This window comes from Sinohyriopsis cumingii, chromosome 7, assembly GCF_028554795.1.
Source record: "Sinohyriopsis cumingii isolate HCF-2022 chromosome 7, ASM2855479v2, whole genome shotgun sequence".
Classification (NCBI taxonomy): domain Eukaryota; kingdom Metazoa; phylum Mollusca; class Bivalvia; order Unionida; family Unionidae; genus Sinohyriopsis; species Sinohyriopsis cumingii.
Genome location: NC_142967.1, coordinates 48,328,002 through 48,351,817, shown reverse-complemented (window position 1 = coordinate 48,351,817; position 23,816 = coordinate 48,328,002). Strand labels below are relative to the sequence as shown.

The following is a 23,816-nucleotide window of genomic DNA, read 5'->3' as shown; positions in this document are numbered from 1 at the left end:
TTGCTGCGGTGGCGGAGTTTGTTTCTGTTGCTGCGGTGGTGAAGAAGAAGGTTGTATTTGTTGTTGCGGTTTTTGTAGTTGTTCAAAATATGAATCTATTGCATTAATAAAATTAATATATCTAATATCACTATTTCTAGCTTGGTCAACATTCTAATGTATACGATATATCCACTTAAACCAATTATCACGACCTATAATATCATCGGCATACTCGGCTTTTAAAATTTCTTTTCGATGATCATAACTCTGTACGGCATATTTAACTAATTTATCAATTTTTTCAATTTTCTTTATGCAATTAAGATGTCGTTCATTAAATTTATCTTTTATATGAACCTTTTCCCTTGCTTCTCCTGTTTCTGTTTCTGTTTCTAATACATGATCTTTCATCTCACCTATTTCAGCACGAATTTTACCAATACCCTCAAGTATTTCTTCACCAGCAGGTGGAGGCTGAGCCGGAGCTATATCAGTTGGAAGATCTCGTAAAATCTTCTTTGTCTGTTTAGTTCTTCTTGCTATTTTTTCAGTCTGCGCTGCAGTTTGTTTTGATACCGGAAGAAGATCTTCTTTGATGACTGCAGTGATGGGCTTAAACAGTTTTTTAGTTCCTTCTTCGTACTCAACTTGTGCTTCTTGCTGCGCTTGTAGATTTTTTCTAAATGAATCTCTGACAGGAAGAAATTTTTTAATTGCTTCTAATCGTTCTCGTGCTGTTCTTGCAGTATGAGATTCTGGATATATCATTTTATTATAACATAATGATTTAATTAATATCAGCAGAAGGGGTGTAAATTTAATTAAAAAGATATCATTAATATAATGAACAACTGTGCGTGGTTACGTCAAGGAACAACAGATAAATGTAATAAAAAATGCCGTGGAGAATATTGCAAGAAACATAATTATCTTATAAAGAAAAACCTTCATGCTGGTCCACGAAGTTGTGTTGGTTGTAACAACGGCGTTAGAGGATTATATCAGATTTGCAAAAATTGCGGTGGAGATCGATACAGAAGTTTGATGAACTATTATAAACACAGAAAGAACATAAATCCAAAATTAGAAAAACCACCATCAGAACTTGAATATTTCTTGAAACATAGAACAAATAAAGATGAAACAGATGAAGATGAAACAGATGAAGATTCCCATAATTCAGATGAAAAGAAAAATATTCATCAAACTTAAAATTTATTTTACAACATGGATAGCAGCAGAGAGGGGGCGTCTACAATTCTGTTTAGGACAAACAATAATCGTAGACGTGGTATTGGCCTCTATGAGTGGTCACTATTTTTTTTTGGTACAAACACAAGGGTGACCACTCCCTTAAGTGGTCTGTTCACCCTCTCTGCTGCTAGTGCTGTTGCTGCTACAACTACTACTGATGATCTACTGTTTTTACCAATGACTACTGTTATTACATAGCTACTACTTCTAACGTAGTCCTTTGGTCCAATGACGACTGTTGTTGTTACACTACTACCTATAATCTGCTGCTTTTACCAATGACTTCTGTTGTTGCTACCACTACAGGTTATAATATGCTGCTTTTACCAATGACTTCTGTTGTTGCTACCACTACAGGTTAAAATCTCCTGTTTGTATTAATGCACTACTGCTACAGATTTGCTGTCCTTTGAACAGGTGCTACAGCTACTACCACCACTTGTCTCTGCCTTTACCAATACACTACAGTTGTATAGTTAGGTACTCCAATACACAAAATCGGGCCCAGCAGAGAAGACTAACATAAATTATAAAACACAATGATCAGCATATTACATTCATAACTTACATAAAACCCTTTTCATATTTAATACGTGAAATAACGTAATAGTACGTAATAGCTTAGGATCATGGTGATGAGGACGAAAAAAAAAACGACGATAATAATAATAATGTTATGATAATTAATATTCATAAGAAATGTGCTACTTGAGTTTTCGTGTTTTCTGCTATTATTATTATTATTATTAGTAGTAGTAGTAGTAGTAGTTTTATTATTATTGTCATTAGTGAAACACTACGCATAACGTTTCTGTTTAAATTTACACACAGCTGTAGCGGTTGCAGTTTTACAACTGATATGCTGTAATGACTAGAGCAGGATGCAATGCCTTGCCTTTTACGCTTTCTTTGGTTTCGTTGTTCTCAAAAATCTTTATCTAACATTTTTCAGGTCTTTCAATAAAATTATGTGTACTGTTGAATTTAATGAGTACAGGAATATGCATCAGCCTTTAAACAGGTAATTATGACCTAGTTTACATGTATATTGATCACAAAGGCAGATCACGGTGACCTAGTTTTCATAGACAATACTAGCTCACTGTACCTTCGAAGCTAAGATTCCCTTTGATGCTCATTCACTTTTTTATTGTCCTTTACAGTAGTTGTCAGTGAACTTGTTTGATCCATCGATGCTTCTGAGCATAAATGAAGTGGACGACTATAGACAAAAACGAAATTCGGTGTACAGTATCCGACTTTAACTTTACCAGCATGAAAATGGGTCGCACTGTGTTCTATGAAACCCTTGAACACCCTCATACTCTCTGTAATAAACAGAAATCACTTTATCCCAATTACTTTCAGAATTAAAATAAAAATAAAAATTTAAGTTTTCCTATAAACTGAGTGTTCTATGTGCTACTGACAAAATGTTATTGTTACCGGAACAAATGTAGAATGGTGTCATAACAAAAATTTACTTCTGTGAAGTGCGTCAAAATGTATGACGAAATTAAAGACAACGGTTCGAATGGTTGAAAGCAAGCCAAGAAGAATATGAGGGATTATATCATTGTCATTTGTTATCTATACTATGCTAAAATAACTAATGTTTCTAAAGTAATGAGAGGTATCAATATGAAAGGAGCATATTTCTGAAAAGGTGAATGTACGTGATCAGTTCCTTGACACTGAAGAGTTCATGATATTTTCTATATGGTAGATTAATACCGTAATACTATGAGATTCAGTTTAAGCTATCAAACTCAAAAAATTTCAGTGTGACAAATGATCTGTATACAAATTGGTTAGAGACCATGTATATATCTGTGCTGCCATTATTGATTTCTACACAAAATAAATGCGTGATGAGCACACCTGTTAGCCAAACAAACCATAGCGGTTATTTTTATCACATCCTGGGAAAATCCCGTTCGATAAATATATAAATCTTCTCCGTTGCATTGTATTATAAATAAGAAGCTCTTTTAACTGCGCCATTATTCACGCATTGCAAATGAACCACAAGAGGATACTTTTTTCCAGGTGGTTGATCTTGATATTTATTTGTCCGAAATTTTGTTGGAGCGAGGCCGTTTGAAGGTAAGACACGAATTTTAGAATTTTGTAACAAATACAGAATGTCATTCATCGATTATGTGGAAATATTCAATCTAGTACTTACAGATTTTAGCTTGCCTTTACGATGTGGGGAAGAGCTATTGGACTTCACATGCGTTGGCGTCCCCATAAACATGTAGATATGTACAGCCTCGTATTTCATTGTTACATTATCTTTCTAGAGAAAAGTTCACGGTGGGTTCTCAGCACCTACCCGCGGGAAGGGAGCCAAGAAGTGGTGTGTGTGTGTGTGTGTGTGTGGTAACTTTCTACATACATGTATATTATTTACATGTTCGTAGTCGAGTTTATTTTGAATTTAAGCTTATAATCATATAGACGTTTCACGTACTGTTATACCTAAAATCATAATACACGGGATGCATGTTGATAACATCAAAAAGTAGGTCACTGTTACTCGCATTTCACGCTTCACTGACATAAGTTACATTTTGTTTTAGTTTATTTTTCGGGGACGTTTCGTGATAAATTCATCAAGCTATATATTTGTATGCATCTTTATTAGTATCACACTCTTGAATAAAAGAGGTTACAGTGACCGACAGTTCCCATTTTACTGGCTTAGGTTAAGATTTTGCGTGAAAGTCAAGAAACTTTGTGGCTGGATGCATCTTGATTAATATACCTTAACTGCACAAAAAGGTCATTATGCTTCAGTGAGTTTGGTTAAAATCTGTTCTGAACTTCTTTTGTTAGACACTGTTCATACCAGAATCATGAAACTTAATAGCACACATCAGTGCTAGTACCACACCCCTGTAATAAAAGAAGGTCAGCGTGAGCTACATTTCATCTTTTACTGGATCGGTTTAGTTTTTGCATTTAGCTCATTACCAAATAAGTTTGGGGTGGGGGTTGCATCCTCTCTCTCTATATATATACTATTCTTCCTAGAATTATTAAACTTGGTGAGAAGCTGCATTCTGGTAAGTATTGGAATTTTGTATATTAAGTTACTTTTTTGTTGACTATTAATGTTAGAGTCGTGAAACTGGAGGTCTAGATACATATATGTTAGTGCTACACCCGTATATCCAAAAAGAGGTCACAGTTACCTACATTGTATGCTTTACTAACATAATTCAAGTATTTGTGTTTAATGCTATAATTGGAATTTTATAAGTGATACGTATCCTCTCTAGTTGTAATTTACATTTATACATTTTTCTGTTTCATAAAGGTTGTACTTAGTTTATTTTGTTTGTTATTTTGTTGTTGTTTTGTTTTGAAAAGAGGGCAATTTTGTAGATAGACCATTTACCCTGCCCAAAAATCCATTACATCTTTTTCCATTGTTAGTTTTACTTATATTATTCAAGGGCAGTGAAATTAGGATTTAGCATATGTGGACAATTATTCGTAATCCAAAACTGTAAAGTATTTCAAAAGAGGAAGGTTTATTACATCCCTAAAATAAATATTTTCCTAAGTATAAAGTGAAACTATCACTAGGTCCGGAAAAATGGCATTATGTCGAATACACACATACATACACACATACATACACATCACATACACACATACATACACACATGCACACACATACACACATACATAAGTGAATAATAGTGTAAGATGACTACACTTTGAACTGGGTATTATGCACTGACAGACTGAGTTCTATCATTGGCTCCATATCAGTTTATCATTTTTAATAAACATGTCACCAGGACATTTACTGACAGTTTTAGGATAAAATAAGAATTAGAGACATAATCTCAACACCATTAAATGCTTTAATTGACTATTTTGGATCTATTTTTTTCTTCTTCTATCTTGTTTAATCAGGTCGATTCTATTTATTTTAAAAAATAAAAGTAACAAAATGAAATTTTTAATTTTATACTAGATTGAAAAGATTTTGGCAGGCAGTTAAAGAAAAAAATCTTGGCCTATTACAAGTTCACCAGATGCTGTAATGTTTAAAATTTAGAAGAAAATGCATTAATTGCATTCTGACAAGGGGGAGCCGCTGTGAATAAGTGGTTAGAGTACCGCCCTCGTATGCTGAAGGCTGAGGATTCGAATCGTGATTAGATCTGGCGATTCACCTTTAAATATAACCACAGTAAATAAAAAAGAAAAGTTACTGTTACTAAAAATGGAAGAAACTTTAGGGGTCTCAAACACGCGGCCTGCCAAGAGTATCATGTGGCCCGCAAAATGATTGTTATCTCTCAAGACAACTTCTGACGTCAAAGGTGGTGCGGCCCTCAGGCCATCGAAAATGCCCTCATGCGGCCCTCAGAATGGTTTGAGTTTGAGACCCCTGCTTTAGAACCTTCAAAACCGGTTGAATAGAGTTTAACGAAACTTGACAAAACGAAACTTGGCAAAACGAACCCTGGCATGAAGACCTTTCAGAGTTATACAAAAGATCCACAATTAACTATGGCTGCTGTGCCAAAAATAGCAAAATCTTTAAATAGCTTCTCCAAAACCGCTGATTATAATTTGACCAAACCTGGCAGAAAGCTTCCTAGCTTGAAACCTTTCAAGTTTATACGAATAATACTGATCCACTATCAGTTATATCTGCTATCATTAAAACTGGAAAATCCTATTAAACAACTTTTTGACAAAAAACTGCTCAACAGAACTTAACAAAATCTTGGCAGACAGCATGAAGAGCTTCAAGTCTATACAACTGATGCTGGTCAGCTTTCAGAAATGACCACCGTTATTCAAAATAGGAAAACCTTTCCTCCAAAATCACAGAACAGAATTTGATAATACTTTAGAGAAAGCATTCCGGCATGAAATAAAACCTTTAAATGTTTACAAATGATGCCATCTGCCATCAAATATGACTAACTGCTAAAAATAGAAGAAAACCGCAAAAGACATCTTCTCCAAAAATTTTGAATAGAATTTAACTAAACTTGACGGAAAGCACTAGAGCACAAGGTTCTTTTAGTTTTTGTGCAAATGATGCCAATCCACCATTAACTATGGATAACACTACTAAAAATAAAAATCTTTAAACTTCTTGTTTTTCCAGAACCACTGAATAGTTTTATACCAACCTTAATAAAGAAAAACATCCTGTCATCAAGTCCTTTCAAATTTGAACAAATAGCGCTGAATCGTCTTCAAATGTGGCAATTGTTGTAAAATACAAAAAAAGTATTTAAGCGACTAATTTTAAAAAAAAAACCCACAGAAAATCAGCAAACATACTTTAAAGAAAACATTCTAGCATAAAGGGTTTCCAATTTGTACAGTTAATGCAAACCTACCTTAAAAATAGGAAACATTTACGCAATTGTATCGTAAAAACAATTTCTTAATAAAATTGGATCAATTTCTACACAAAACGTCATGGCACAGGTTTTTCGATATTGGACATATTATGCTGATGTGCTATCAAATATGGATTAAAACACAAATTCTAGAGAAACCGCAAAAACACGTTTTCATAAAATATGCAATCAACAGCAGTAAATATAGTATTGGCCTATTAATACAATACCCATCCCCCATAAAAGCATTATTCTTTTAAAATATCAACTTTTTTAGTTGAATATTCTGTAAATTTTATTGTCAAATTTACAAATATACAATGCTGTATAGTCATTTCCTTGGGCAGCCCACCAATCCTCACTTCCTAAATTCTAGAAAGCATTCTCTTCTATGATGTACACAAAATGCAGGCTTAGCAAAAATGTGGCATGTTGATGGTTGAGACGTTTCTATATTACTGCACGAATTGCCGTGGTGCCTTTATTACTGCATGACTTCAGATGACAACAGCTTTACCGATTACTGCCATCTCACCTGTCTACATGGGTTCGAGCCTTGGGCTCGGCCAGTGTGGTCATGTTAGACAGCTTGCCAGTAGCTTCCCGTGGGTCGGTGGTTCTTACTGGAGTTTTCCCGGGTTCTTCTACCACCTGTTATTCTGGCCGCCATGCATGGCCTATCATGCGCTGAAAGATGTTAAGCCCAAAACAACAACAATAACAAATGAGACCAGCATAAGATATGCGTGATAAATAATAAATAACTGATAATAAGTACCTAGATTATATTGTTATAATTTGCAAATAGGTAAAAATAGTTAATCATCTGCGACTAGAATAAGCAGTTTAATTATTTTTTCTTGTTTTCAAAACTTCACTAAATATTAACAAAGTGGCGATTACTCATCCGTAGCAGCAGTGACCATTATAATTTAAACAGATGAACACTACCGTATCAGGACACCTGTGCATGTTTCCATGTAACATATAGGTGTTGTCAAAATTGTTTTGCACTGTTTTTAACTTTGTAATTTTATGGTGAAGTATTAGAAACTAAGAAATAATAATTGCTTGTTTAAGGACAGTAGATTAAATATTTTACCTGTTGTAATTACAATGATGTGGTCTACATACTGCAGTCAGTTAATGCATTGTTTCTGATGTGCTCATTTAAAGTCACTGGCCAAATACATGCTATGCTAACCAAGAAGGATACATAAATGTTAATGTATATCTATGGTAGTACTGTCATAAAATTTTTGTTTAAAATGTTGGATGCATTCGAAAACACAAATATCTTAGACTTTTCCTTTGCATCATTTATCGAGGTTAAAAATTTCTTAGAAAAGATCTCGATGCACCATCCCTGCTAAGTAAGCGCCCCTGCTGTTTGGCGATCCGCCATTAAATTTTGGATATTATCCCTACGTCAACCAACTCGGAGGTCACGTCTGTATGTTGAGAGTGACAAATTAGTTCCAAACACGTGGCCCAACTACTTCGTTTATTTTCTTCATTTGCGTAGGTCAGCCTGGTAAATCTCTTGATTTGTGATTTAAATTAAACTCAACTCATGGTTAAAAAAACCCAACAAAACAACGCATTAACATGTGTACACTTGCCCATGCTTTATTGAAACACTTTCGTTGTCAGTTCTTTCGAATGTGCGTTTTTGTACAGTGCTATGCTCTTCACTTTCCTTTGTAAATAAATCTTGCATACAGTCCCCAACAACATAATGTTTAAATTAAAAGGGATCGGTTTTGAGGGGGAAAAAACATTGGAATTTCGCAGTTTTGGTAAAGGTCAAATAGTTTGCTATGTCGCACTTGCCTTCGTACAGGAGCAAGCTTGTTTGTAATTTTTTTAATTTATGTAAATCTGACTGCCTTTACAATGATGATTATGTGATATTTGAAATCTATGCAATGGAAAATCATTGTCAAGACGAAACAAATTTATTGATTACTTCATGAGCGAATTCGATTTAGTCTCTCAGTCAGTCGAATATAGTTTCAAAATAGCCATCGGCTTGAAAATCCCATTTTCTATTTTCAGACACTATAAAGTGCTTGTAACGTTCTCTCATTTCTTGGAATTTGATTGCTTCAGTTTCAACGCATTTTACAGGGAAAATAAAGTATTGCAACGAGCAGCGAAAATCAAGGTAAATCTCTTAAATTTTTCATTTCCTCAATGTTCCTTGGGTTCTATATATTTTATTGGACTAACTTTTAACTGATAACAACCCCGAAAGCAGACCGCTCCTGTGGCCTAGTGGTTAGAACGTCCGCTTCGGATGCGGGAGGTCGTGGGTTCAATCCCTGGCCAAGTCATACCAAAGACTTACAAAAATGGTACTAACAAGCTGCCTCGCTTGGTGCTCAGCATTAATAGGTTAGTGTTAGGACTGGTCGCCCTGGTGTCTTGGATAATGTGACTGGGTCGGACATCATGCTAGATATCTGCGACATGATGTCCCAGTGCTAGGTATCACTATAAACTGCCACACTGTAGACATCGTAGCGATATGACTCAAAAACTGTTAAAGCTACGTTAAAAATCCAAATCACAGACACACACACACACACACACACACACACACAGAGAGAGAGAGAGAGAGAGAGAGAGAGAGAGAGAGAGAGAAAGATGTACAGATGGCTAACTCTGCACTGGTGATAGGTCAATCTGAAGCAGAATTGAAACCGAGTGGGTTTTGGATTAAATTAATAACGCAAACACAAATGTGATGGACGATGGAAATTTATAAAATGAATTAATAAAAATGTGTACACAAACATTCACAAATGGAAAAACGAAAATATGATTCATGTAATCTTACGTATAGAAAGTGAGATTCAAATAACCTCAAGGACTGCAAATGCCTTTCAAATAATACTATGCAATGTAAGAGATTCACATAATCTCACGTATGGAATACGATTAAGATTCACATAATCTCCTAGATTATGCAATGAAAGCGAGATTTCACATAATCTCCTATAATACAAATAAGATTCAAAATAATCTCATGCAATTGAAAATGTACTCAATTGAAACATCAGTTGGAACAAACATATGCCTCTTGACACTTGTACAGTCGTATGATTCATAAACTGATAAACCGCACAGTTTCACCGAGTCCTTGGGTTGGCCCACACTTATCGGCCGCTCACACCCTTCACGGATCCACCACATGTACAAACATACGTATACACATACGTACAGACAGCATACAGCACCCTTGTAATCAAGTCTGCGTCTACATTCGTGGCTCCACCACGTGTACAGACACGTATACACATACGTATAGACAGCACGCAGCCCTAAACAGCTGGAGTCGGTCCTACACACTACACAGCTACAGTCATCCCTAAACTGCTCTGATGCTGTTATAGGGTTTAACACCATTTTTCAGCACGCGATAGGCTATACATGGCGGCCAGTATTAATGGTGGAGGAAGAACCCAGGAAATCCTCGGAAAGAACCACCGACCCTCGAGAAGCTACTGGTAAGCTTTCTCACATACCCACATTGGCCGATTCCGAGACTCGAACCCACGCAGACAGGTGAGATGGCAGTGATCTGTAACGGAGAGCGCTTTAGACCACTCGGCCACTCGGGGCCCCAAACTGCCCTGAACAACTTCAGACAGCTCTACACACCCCTAAACAACTTCAGTCAGCTCTAACCTGCCCTGAACAGATACAATAAAACCAAACTGGTCATAATAATGGGTTCTGAAAAATATCTTTAGATACATGTTAATAAATTAAACTCTAATAGCAACTTGTAATTTAAAGTTAACAACGTTTCAAATCTGCCTAGTAATAAATGCATCATTAGACGATATGACATTAAAACCTGAATAAGCTTCACATATAAAATAAAATATGAATTTAACACTTACCCCTATGGCTGGAGAACACAATGGAGAACGTTCACTCCTTGACAAGATCCAAAACGACCAGTGTCGATTAGAAATGGAGTCTACCTTAAATCCATAGGAGAGTGAGTAATAGCCAGGGTAAAATATCCGTGCATATCGTGGTTTTAATGTCCTCGTCGCAAGTAATTTTCGACGAGATACATGCTAGTACAGTGGCTTACCTGGAAAAAGAATTATTCACCCTAGGTAACGTTGTACGCATGTACAACGAAACATGGTCAAATCGTTCTAAGGCAAAACCAAATTATTTCTTGCCTTATTCTGTGACACAATCGATAAGATGACATGCTTTATTAGAAGATATACCACTATTGACAGATACATATATTCATTACACCGAGATCCACTGACAGCATACACAAGCCAACACTCAATGAAAATTATTTGTTAAAAACAATATTCTGACAACAAATCTAACTGATATTCTGGAACATTTTAATTCGCATAGATTCTTTCCGGACGTTTAATCTAAAATAGTTTAAGCTAAGTGAAAAACCCATTCCTTTCTATTGCTGGCTGGGGATGGGGTGGGGCGGGCAACGTTTACCCTGCTTTTTTTACACGAATCTACGATGTAATTGTAAATATGCATTGTAAATTTCGTCTAAATATGTTTCAGTAGTTTCATGCCTATAATGGAAAATACACTTTATTCCTTAAGTATATTCGCAGTGCAATAATCACTGCATGTACTTTCAAATTATTTGCATGCGTTGTACACACCGTAAGACCTTTGAAGTGTTTTTGCCTAAGAAAGGCATTGTAAGTATTCTTAGTTACATCAAATCTACAGCCTGTCTATGTAACTTATATTATCTTCTGGGAGACAGCTTTCTAAAATAGTACTCTTTTTCGTTAAAAATATTCAATAAACATTCGATGCAAAGTCAAATACGTTGGCAGCTTTAATTTTCACCTATTATGCTGTAAAAGTACATGACCCCGCCGGTGAAGATTGTACAAGTCCGCGGTTCCTTGGAACGTCTAATATGCCATATCATTCATGAATGGCAGTTAACGATTGATCCTAATGACGGGAGCGTGAAATTCTCTGAATTTTCATTGTTAGTCAGTACTACGAAACCAAAAAAAATTACATATAAATAAAACAACTAATGCACTGCAAGTCATTTCGAGTTGTAAAGATAAGGTAAACAAAGGGTCTACTTGATACATTTAATTGGTTTGGGTGATTCGCCTTCGGCGGAGTGCACACAATATTTTGAGACAAAAAGGGTTGAGAATATTCCGATTGTGACTTTCTCTCCTTCAAGTGCCAGGTAAACAAAAGTAGTTCCAAATATAGTTCTCAACGGCAGCGAATTGCATCTGAGGTTTTTTCTTAGCCTTAACGGAAAAGGTTGAGCGTTGTTTAGACTCGAGTTTATGAAATGGCGCAAAATTAGGAACGAGGAATATTAGAGGTACGCTGTATTACCGTTATAGCGGTTTAGCGCGGAAATTATATCCGGTGGTACGTATCACGGTATTGTTTTTCACTGTACCGGTACTTCGGTAGTTTCCGTCAGTGAGGAATATATAGAAGTTCACTATTAGTCTTGTTATGAATTTAATGATACTAACAGATTGTCTTCATTTTTCATGACAAAATGAATCTAAAATCATTCATTTTTTAATTTTTTTTTATTAATATAGCAAATATGATTATACTTATGAACCTTTAATCATATCTTGGATAATTGTCAAATATGTCAACATGGGGGCTAAATGGGATGTTGTGAAAGATATTCAAGACCAAATTCAACTTTTGGAAAAATGTAGGATTAAGATAAGAAATAAAATGTATTTTTTTATTTGTACTAGTTTATGTTAATGTGTTAAGTACACGTGTTCCTTTGTAAGAGTGAGAATCTGATTTTCAGAAGGCGCAGTTGCTTTGTGTCTGAATTTTACATAAGTTCTCATGTCCAATAGATATTTTCTTGTTTGTTGAGTCGGTGTGTGTTTTGTTTACTGGCTCTCTCTCTCTCTCTCTCTCTCTCTGATAATTATCTTGGCCCGGGCGTTAATCTTTCCCTGTCTATTATATATCAACAGTGTGTAGCTAATAAATTATAGGTTTCAGTGTCAACAGTTCCTATTTTTATCAACAAGATTTACAATGTCAGCACAGTGTCTGTTACAACGTGACGGCTTTAGTGTAAGCTTAATCATCCCACTTTAGGTACAGTTTTTAGATAACAAATTTGATAACAATTACCAAAGATATAGCACATTCATCTATTATTAAATTAAAATATTGGTCCCTAATATAATTGCATTTACCGTGGTACTATTCGCAGTATATTCTAAAGCAATGCGGTGTATCACGGTACACACTTTTTCATCGTAGCCAGTTCAAGGTAGTATGTAGGTCATACGAAGGCCTATCATCTTCAACATCTGAGTTATGCTTTGTGCACTCTGCTTTGATTTTTGCCGATATTATCCTTTGGAGAAGTTTTTAGAAGTTCATCCTTCAATTTAACACTACACCGGCATGTATTTAATTCTTGCATCATTTGTTTGCGGAAACTCAAATATTTGATCGCTGTTGTAATCAATATCATCACTGTTGAAGGGCTGATTTATCGGCCTAGCATTTGATCTACTGTATTATTATGATATTCTGTCGCATCCTTCGGTCTTACTTTCTGTTCGAAGTAAGATCAAAAGTTATCTAGCTCATTTTTATCAAGTCGTGCACATTTTTCATCCACTGAAACCACTCTCTCTGACGTGTCGTTTGTAACTTTACTTAATTTACTTTTCACCAGCCTTTGAACGCCATTCGCATTCATCATCAGTTTGAACAAACTTTCTGGACATTACTGGAGAATCAATCATGTAATTAGTTGGAGGCAGAGACAAATGAAGCACTCCAAATCCAATGCTATCAAAGTCAGCTTTTCTTATTTAAGTATATACTTTTCAACTGCTTGCAATAAAGTAATGTCGTCTTTAAAATCACTCCATTGAGAAATTCAAATTCGAAATCCTCGATAAAATTCGAGATCTGGATCACAGTTGAAGAGGGGATCCGCACCAACACGTATTCTGAGCCTCGGGTTCCAATTCAAACGTAAACAGGCACATTTCTGGAATGCTCCTATATTGATCATGAGATTAAGTTAACTTATTTTGTTCAATTTTCGCGTCAGTACATCTCATGAGGCTAGGACCTTTAACATATATTTGTCAAGCGAGTTACATCATTTTAGGATTGTTTTCAAAAGGCAGAGTAAAGGCCCCATCGCCTGTATCATTCTCTTCCAATATGACTTTACCTATACTTGTGCTACATAGATATTGTTTAATGTTTCAGATGAAACATAAGAAAGTTATTACTTTTTTTCAAAAGCGAAATTACTTATATATCTGTGATGATGATGAAGTTCCTGCAAAAGCTGTTGTCAGCGTGCATTTTCATATCACATTATTATGACTGTTTCATAAATGTATGCAATTTCTGATCATGAAAGATAATTTTCACACGGTTATACCGTTCATCAGTGTAAATAGGTCAGCAAATGATTGGCATGAACATAGGTCGAGTGTAAACTTCAATTGTTTGATATATTTAGTATTGTGTGGGTTTCCCCCTATGTTCTATTTTAGTTAAATCGTTGCGGAAATTATCATCATCGTTACTGGTAAGATCTTTCAGTTAATTTTCATTTTTATTTTGATGCAAGAATTACGATTTAGAAACGGATTACTTTGTGTATTTTATATACATAACTTAATTGTGAAAGAAATCTGATTACAGTTATAATTATATACAGTTGTGATGAAGAGCGTCCCAAAGTCGTCTGAGCTCGATCCGATTCCGACATCACTGCTGCCTAAGTGCATAGGTTCAATCTTGCCCTCACAAACCGATGTTATCACGCTCTCGTCCGGGGAATCCCACACAATTTTCAAAAGTGCCATTGTAGTGCCTCTTTTAAAGAAACACACGTTTGACCATAATGACTTAAATTACTACCGCCCTATTTCTAATCACCAGTTTATCTGAAAAACTTCGAGAAAGTTGTTCTGTGTCTGCTAGTATATCATCTGAATTCGAATAGTCTTTTTAGCAATGCACAGCTGCATATCGCCCTCACAATACTGAAACTGTCCTTCTGAAAATAGTTAATGACCGTCTTTCTGCTTTGGATAGCAGAAAGATTACAGTCCCCACCCTCCTTGTTTTGTCTAGGCATAGGACTCAACATGATATATTACTTCACCGTCTCCAGCATGTGTTTGGTATTCACGATACAGCCTTACTGTGGTTCAAGCCCTATTTAGTCAACAGGACGCAAACTGTGTCCGTAAATAGAAAGCATTCTAGCCCAGTTGATATTTGTTTTAACGTTCTACAAGGCTCTGTTCTCGGCCCTGTTCTCTTCACTCTAACACTCCGCTGCTCTTAAGTATCATAGATCAACATCCGGTGTCTCACAAAATCTGTTCTCCTTGCTATATTTCGTTGACTGGCTCCGGTCCCATACACCTATCTGACCTCGCCTATGTGTATACCCCAACTAAAAACTTACGTTCCTCTTCCGACACTCGTATTCTCATTGGTCCCACTGTTAAAACGATGGCATACGGGCATCGTTCTTTATCGTACTAAGGCCCAGATACCTGGAACGAATTGCCCATTGATCTTAGACATTAGGACACCGTGGTCTCATTCAAGTGTGCTCTTAAATCTCACCTATTACGACTACATGAAGAGACTTAAAAACTTAATAATGTTTACTTCCTTAATTATTGTCAGCGTGTTTTTATTTTGTATTTTCATGGTGTTTGTTTTTGTAATATTATCATTGTATACATTTTTATTTGTCATCTAATATTGTAAAACTCTTAGAGCTTCTAAAGACTGTGTGATGTACAAAGCCTATATTATTATTATTATTATTATTAAGTGATTAATTGATTGATTGATCGAATAAATAAGAGGTTGAAAAAGGCAAAATGGAAGACAGTCATAGGATAGAAAATTAAAATAAATTAACTATGTGAATCAAATCGAAATAAGGAGAAAAGTATACAACATCCATGATCCATGCCAGCCCTCTGAAAAATGGCGGTAAACCCAGAACAACATGAGCGAATTAGAAATTGAATACAGGTATCGATATATACCCATGCTGATTTCACGCTTCAGCCGATCGGGATTTTTGTAAATATTAAGTAAAGCAACCAGATTTGTCATTTCAATTATTTCTATTAGTTTTATACAGAAATGGAACTGAGCATTTAAAAGGTGATGTTAACTTTTGTTTAAATAACCATTGGTCTTGTAATGTACAGATACACCATTTTCTCTCTGTTTCTCTCTCTCTCTCTCTGATTTCATTTTGTTTGTGTTTTCTTTTATCTTGCACAATGATTCCTTATACAGTATTATTTTGAATGTTCTTGACTCGTATACAACACGTCCGAATATATTGAAAACTAACAGAAGCATACTTTTCAATCAAAATTATGAGCAAATTAGAAACTGATTTCACACTTCAGAGCGTCTATTTTAGCCTATATACGAGTTTATGTTCATTAAAGTTTTGCTCTATTCCATATCGAAGAGATTTAAACTTGTCTTTCAATATAATTGACCAGTGGTGCACTGAAATGTTAAGATAAGTTTTATTAGTTATTATGGTAATGTCAATCAGCATCATTGCCGAATACAACACGACTCTTTCATGTTTCATTTTCACTGTCTACCCGTCCACTTTTTAGCTACTGGTCGAACGTGAGCATATAAACATTTGATTTCAGACGACACATGACTCTTTGACCAAAGGGATAAGAGAATCTTAGAGTTCTTTAATGAATATCTCAACTGATCGCTTGGAAATATTTAATTCTTCAAACAGTGTTCTTTATTTTGTAAAAATTAAATTTTGTATTTTGACAACAACAACAAAAATATTTCAGTGGTAAAAGTAATAACGTATAACGTTTTTCTTTCCTTTTATACTGAGAACAGTATACACGTTTAGTAGAAGTAATATCTAAATTAGTTTGTTCCAATGTAAACTCGAAATTGTTAAGTCTGTTATAATTTTTCCCATTTTATTGTGTACATCCAAATTTTGATCAAAATATACCACTTTCTACCGTTGTAATTTCTACCTTTTTCCCTCTATAGCACCACCATTAATAAGTTGTATTTATACTTAACAACGTATGTCTAGCATTAGGCCTGAGTTGACGATGGATTTCTGTTATGTTGTTCTCCTGCCAAATCTTACTGTTGCTATTGTTTAAATTTGCGTGCTAATTTCTCCTCTGCGTCCCAAATTCATCTGCTCTATCCTAAACAAATAAATAAGTAAATTTCCGCTTCTTTGTGCTCATCTGTCTCCGATTCATTTGTTCCATCCATCCAACACATGGATACGTGGTGTGCTATTTACAGTAGTAAAATATATAGACCTAATACAATCAAACTTTAAAGGTACTTGTGTTGTCACTGTATAATAGTAATAACAGAAGTATTACAGGCATGTTGCAGAGAGTTAATGATATTTTATTTGTGCAGCTAACACTGCTTTGCTAATGCTTCTAATCCGTACTTCACTCAAAACCTGACTGTCGTATTTTCGAAACATTCACGCAGGAGTCCATCAAATTCAGTATGGACAATTTACCAACATGTAAAGCAGTGGTGAAAACGCCCAAAACAACCACCCGCAAAAGGGAGAGGGGGCGCCAGAATATCTTACTACGCCACTGATCTAACTTCTTCGATAACCAAGGACCGCTTCGGTGGCCAAGTGGTTAGAGCGTCCGCCTCGGATGCAGGAGGTCGTGGGTTCGATCCCCGACCGAGTCATATCAAAGACTTACAAAAATGATACTAACAGCTGCCTCGCTTGGCGCTCAGTATTAAGAGGTTAGTGTTAGGACTGGTCGGCCTGGTGTCCGGATAATGTGACTGGGTGGGACATCATGCTACATGTCTACGGCATGATGCCCCAGTGCTAGACATCACTATAAACTGTCGCACTGCAGACAGCATAGCGATATGACTGAAAAATTGTTAAATCTACTTTAAAATTCCAAATCTGTCTGTCTCTCTCTCTCTCTCTCACACACACACACACACACACACACACACACACACACACACACGATAACCAAGGTTCCGATGTGATAACCCGGATTATCATATGAGAACCTTGGCTAGCGAAGATGCTTATCTAATGATTTATTATTATTATTATTATTATTATGATGATGATGATGATGATGATATTAGTAGTAATAGTAGTATTAGTAGTGTGTGTGTGATTTGGATTTTTAATATAGGTTTAACACTTTTTCAGTCATAGTATCGCTACGATGTTTGTAGTGTGACAGTTTATAGTGATGTCTAGCACTGGGGCATCATGCCGTAGGCATGCAGCATCATGTCCCACCCAGTCACATTATTCTGATACGGAGCCGACCAGTCCTAGTACTGACCTCTTAATGCTGAACGCCTAGTTAGGCAGCTGCTAGTACCAACTTTATAAATCTTTGGTATAACTCGAACCTGCGACCTCTCGCATCCGAGGCAAGACGCTCTAACCACTAGGACACAGGTGCGGTCAGTACTAGTAGGAGTATTTGTAGTTTATTACATTAACCGTCAGTTTAAGAAAAAAGCACAGATTTAATATTTGAGTTGAAAAGTTGACACGAGAAGTATTTTTTACGCCGAAACCTGTACACTTACGACGCTTTCGATACAAATTTACAGACGCGTTTAAAAGATATCGAATACAATGTTTAGAATTAATGGCTGTTCACTTTAAATTTAATCACCACTTTATTCTTATAACAAATCGTCAACAAATGTAACTCACGTCAATATACTTGAGCTGGAATATATTTACATAACATATCCCCGGTAAAGGAGGACTATGGGTAATCAAATTAATTTATCTTGTTACACGCATGCTCATCGATCACTGATAGTATCTATTTGAACTCCTCATCTGTGTCAGGGTGACCTGAGTGGAATGAAGATTGTTAACAAGGGCATCTTTTATCTTGCATTTCACGTACGAATACGTTTGCATTTACACCTAGTTTTGGTAACACGCTGGAGTTTGTTAAGGTTTAAAAATAGAACGGGAATGATAACTGCTCAAAAATTTCGATAAACTGGCCTGACCGTTCGTTTGAATTTTAGTCAGTTTGACCTTTAATAGGAAGGAGTGTCTTCGGGTGTGCTCACCTTTGAACTTTCTAGGAGAAATAATATAAACGTAAACAATACTATTTATGACATCCCAAAAGAATTTACAAGGTGAGTAAAAAAAACAAACATGCAGTCTATTTTGTTTAGATCTTACTGCGTACTGTGTTGGATACAGCAATTGCTATGTCACAGTACGCAGTAGTGGCAAACTCCTCAAAATAAATTTAAAAAAAAAAACACGTAAGCGTAAGCAACATTATTTATGACATCGTGTCATTTCACACTTCATGCTAACTATGTTCCAATATCCGTACTGAATATTTAGCACCCCCTTCACCCCTTTTTTGTTCTCTGCTCTGTTGTTTTCTTTTGTTAAGACCACATTTTTTACATAGAGAAATAAAGGATGTATATGTGTATTAACATGGTTTAAAAGTACACGACATCCATTGTATAATTAAATGTATAAACTACCAGGCAAAAAATAATAATGAAAGATGATTAATTTGAAATGTTATGGCTATTCCCAAGGCTGATAAATAATGTCCTACAAACTTTGCATTCTTGTACCTCATAGATATGGTTTAACTAAACCTTCAGAAACATTTTCCTCAAAATAAGCTTCGTATTATGTCATCCATGTATCACGTTTTTCAGTGAGGATTACATAAATTTCTAAGATGAAGGTAAATATCATTCATATTATGAAGTTTTGTTTTTGCATCATGGTGGTTCCCACAGTCATGGAGAATCCTGGAATTTTTTGTGTGGCAAATAATGGAAAAGTCATGGAAAATGCCCCCAACCATGCAGACAAGTGTTAATGTGGGCGGATCGGCAATCTGTAAGGAAGAGGATAAAGCCATCTTGATCAAAAAGCTGATTATGTTGATAACTGTTAAAATTTCCTGTATAAATATACAACTTTCCAGCCTTTTCGTCGTAAATATTAAATAATTTAGTGATTGAAAATCAGAAATTTGTCACGGAGAAGTTATGGGGGAAAAAAATTCAAATTTGTGTAGGAACTCAGACATATGATTTGCCGCGAATGTATCACTCATTCACTCATCCAGAATTTGTTAACGTTACAACATGCTCGACCTCAAATAAACTGTTGCAATATATATATATATATATATATATATATATATATATATATATATATATATATATATATATATATATATATATAAACAACACCAACAAGTTGAATGTGTGACCGGTTTCGCTTTAATGCTTCATCAGACTGAATTCAAACTGAATTCAATATCATTGCTTACATCATTAAATATGTTGTTTCTAAGTGATCAGTGAAATAAACAATATGACATAAACAAGATAACGTCATAGCTTACATTTTTTACCTAATTGTCTTATTCTTTAACAAATAATTGACATGGAGATATGCATATACAGCACAGATTAATGGTATTTTAATACATAAAAATCAATAAAGCTGGATCTTAAAGATACATTTATCTCTATTGATAACTATCTCTAAAATTTATGACTAAATAGAGATAAACAGTTTTATCAATATTTTTATTATGTATCATACACACTTATGAAAGATATAGAAAATAAATAAATAAATTTAAAATATATCTTGATATATTCTTGACAAATTTGTCAAGAATATATCAAGATATAATATATTATTATTATTTTTTAAAAATTTATTTATTTATTTTCTATTTCTTTAATAAGTGTGTATTTTACATAATAAAAACATTGATAAAACTGTTTATCTCTAGTTGGTCATAAATTATATATATAAATATATATATATATATATATATATATATATATATATATATATATATATATATATATATATATATATATATATATGGCTTAAACCAAGAAGACTAGAAAAAAAAACAACCATGCACTAATGAAGTTATAAAATAAAATTATAAAATTATTTTTTGCAGCCGACACATTTTCTTTTAAATAATTCTCTAAATTTGCTTAATAGCCTATGACTAATATAACAATGAAATATCCGGGATATATTTTACGCTTACATAAATTTACATAAAATAACAGATGTCGTTATGGCTTATCAATTTCTAGGTCAATACAAATATTTTCCAGTATCAACAACAAGTTGAAATAAACTAGTTGAAACATAATAAAGTTAAAAGGTTGAATTCCTGTAGAAACAGCCATGTAAAGTTTCGCAAACATAACCGTTTTTCTGTTTTATTTGTTTGTCTTGTCTATGTTTTGTATTTGCCTTTGAAAAAGACTCATTAAAGAGTCGAAAGCTCGCAGGCTAGCTAGATACTAGTTTCGCACCGTTAGTTGTCATTTTATTGCATTTATCTTAATCAATCCCTGATCCCTGGCTGGATCCAGGGCGCTTGAAAAGATTGTTATTCGCCATATGATTTGTATTCTGTGTGTGTGTGTGTGTGTGTGTGTGTGTGTGTGTGTGTGTGTGTTCAAGATACATTTTAACATTATCGTATAGAATCTCCTTTCGAAAACGAGGACATAATTTGTATATACAATGCTGTCGGGCATTTCTGCGCACTTAAGGTTTCCGTCTCCAATACTGAAACAAAACGTATACCGAATTCGACTGATTGACGAAAATAAAATACTGCAATGCTTGCCATTTCAAAAGAGGCAATTGCCAACCCCGTGTTTTCATGACTCGCGATATGTCGGCCTAATTAGGTCAGGTTTATAGCAAGTTTGACAAAAATCAACGTAACAATGCCAATAAATGGCAAGAGATATTAAGGAAACTAAACCGATCTTGTAATTTTTTATATAGTAAAGTTCAACATTTTATAAAAATTAAGCTATTATGATGAAGAGAAACAACAATGAATGTAATGTAATGTGTTTACAACGTCTTGTTCATGGAGAAAAATTACTAAAGAATTTAGAAACCGACTATACGCAGGGGAATTTCTTGAGAATCACGTTCTAGCGACAAGTTGACACGTTGGGTATAGCAGACGGTATTGAACGTGTGGGACAACTTCTTGCGAAATTGGAAACTTGGATTAAGATGCAAAATTTTTGTAAGGTATACATTTCCATCTTTTATATAATGTATGTATTTGTATGATTTTAAAAGATACATAGAAAATAGGATTTTCTGGGTTACAGGTTTAAGAAGGTCATGGAGTGGGTCTTCATACTGACATTTAGAAATCACATTTTCATATGCATTTTGAGTCGAAATGTGGGATATTTTTGTACACTTTATGAATATCACTTTTCTCAATTAAAGTATGATCATTCTTTCTTGATACAAAATGTATTTTTTACCCAAAAATAACCCGTGATCCAATGTTTACAGAAATTACGTATCGTTGCGCAGAATTACCCGACGCGCAGAATTGGCCGACATGGTGGGCAAATAAAGGTCACTTTCTAACAACATTGTCTTTTAAAATAGTAACCATAATGATCCCCAAAATGTCTGATATCCATCACTAAGTACCATGTTAAGCATTATAATTGTTATAAATCATGTTATTACAAAGTTGCTGATATTGTGTTTGAAAATCGAAAAACAGCTAATGAAACTCGTACATTTTTTTCAAAAACTTGTTCTTTTTGCTTTCTATTTAGCTTCAGTGCTAAAAATTAGCAGTTGCTAGCCCGACGTTAGATAGATTACCTGTTGCATGCTTTATAATTACTTTTCTAAACAGGCGACCAAACAGCCAAACAGTTTAAATATACTGTCGACATGTATCACATGGTTAGAAATAATCATTCCTATTGGTGCAAGGTAAGCCATGTTTGGGTGGCAACACACTATTCGTCATGGCGGAATGAGCAAGTGCATATTATATGAAATCTCACTATACAGCAGGCCTAGTAGAGGGTAAATATGACTCAATAATAACATGTTTCATGTTACTGTGAAACTTATAATTTATTTTGTTTAATAAATATGATGAAAGTAAAACGGTTTTATTGTATTATAATTTCAGAATAAAACAAGGACGTGAACACAGTGTGCCGTATCAGACGATCTGTTCGTTGAACTCCTCACGAGACGGTGAGTGATACCTCGTTTAATGGCGTCTTTATTGTGACAAATGTGACTGTTTCGTTATTTTCTGTTGTATTTTCATTTCTTTTCACTGTGATGTTAATTTTAGAATTGTATATTGAAATTCGAATTGAATATAACCGTTGCGCAGTTTATATTTCTGTATCTGTGTAGGTCTCTTGGTTTTTAGATAAAGATGTATTTCCTATCATTAAATACGCAAGTCAATCGAGCAATCACCAACTCAGCTTGATAGTGGAAGGCGAAGTTAAAGGTTCAAACGTATTACGTAGCCCTAAATAAAAAAATTTTGCAAGGAAAGGCAAAATAAAGCTCTTTCTTACTAGTTCTTATCCGTTATACAAATACAAACACGTGGACACAATCCTTATAGCCATAATAAACAAATCAGTTATATCTTAAAATTTGATGAAAAGTCTAAACGAAAAATCATGGTGCTCTAAATCCATCCAACATATTTTCTAAGTGAATATACTTTGGTTTGCAGATTTTACAAATTAACAAATTATGATGGAGAATGATAAGGAAGAAATAATAATAATAATAATAATAATAATAATAATAATAATAATAATAAATAAATAAATAAATAAGCTATTTGAGATATATGTCGTTAAATTAATAAATTGTGATAAAGAATAAGCAAGGAGGTTTGCGTGATAATAATAATACTACTACTAATAATTATAATAATTGGACGATACCGTTTGGCAAATCGATCCACTTCGATAATAATAGTAATAACAATACAGAGAAGGAGAATACCTGTATTACAGGGATACATTTCGTAAATCAAAAACAATGGAGCACGATATAATCCAACTACAAGAATCCAGATCGTTTCGTTCATGCATCCTTTTCAGGCATCGTCAATATTACTGTTGCACAAAATACACTAATTTGCTTAATCCGTTTCTGAGTGTAAGAAAGAATCCGTTTAAAATAATTACGTTTGGTCCCAGTTCAATATCATATGGAGAACCAGTCTATGTTCCTACAAACTA

The 23,816-nt window shown here is 34.6% G+C and overlaps 1 protein-coding gene across 3 annotated transcripts in view; it reads left to right on the top strand.

Moving 5' to 3' along the window:
* The first annotated feature begins 3,207 nt into the window (after positions 1 to 3,207).
* Positions 3,208 to 23,816, top strand: part of LOC149795169 (RNA-binding protein RO60-like) — a 38,235-nt gene continuing 17,626 nt past the window's right edge. The window contains exons 1-3 of one of the 3 annotated variants that reach the window (XM_089964889.1): positions 3,208 to 3,342; positions 8,682 to 8,790; positions 22,730 to 22,797. The gene's annotated coding sequence lies outside the window, so the exon portion shown is untranslated. Of the gene's footprint in view, positions 3,343 to 8,681; positions 8,791 to 14,204; positions 14,227 to 22,511; positions 22,621 to 22,729; positions 22,798 to 23,816 lie in introns of those variants that run through there. The other 2 variants (XM_089964891.1, XM_089964887.1) reach the window with 2 other exon arrangements.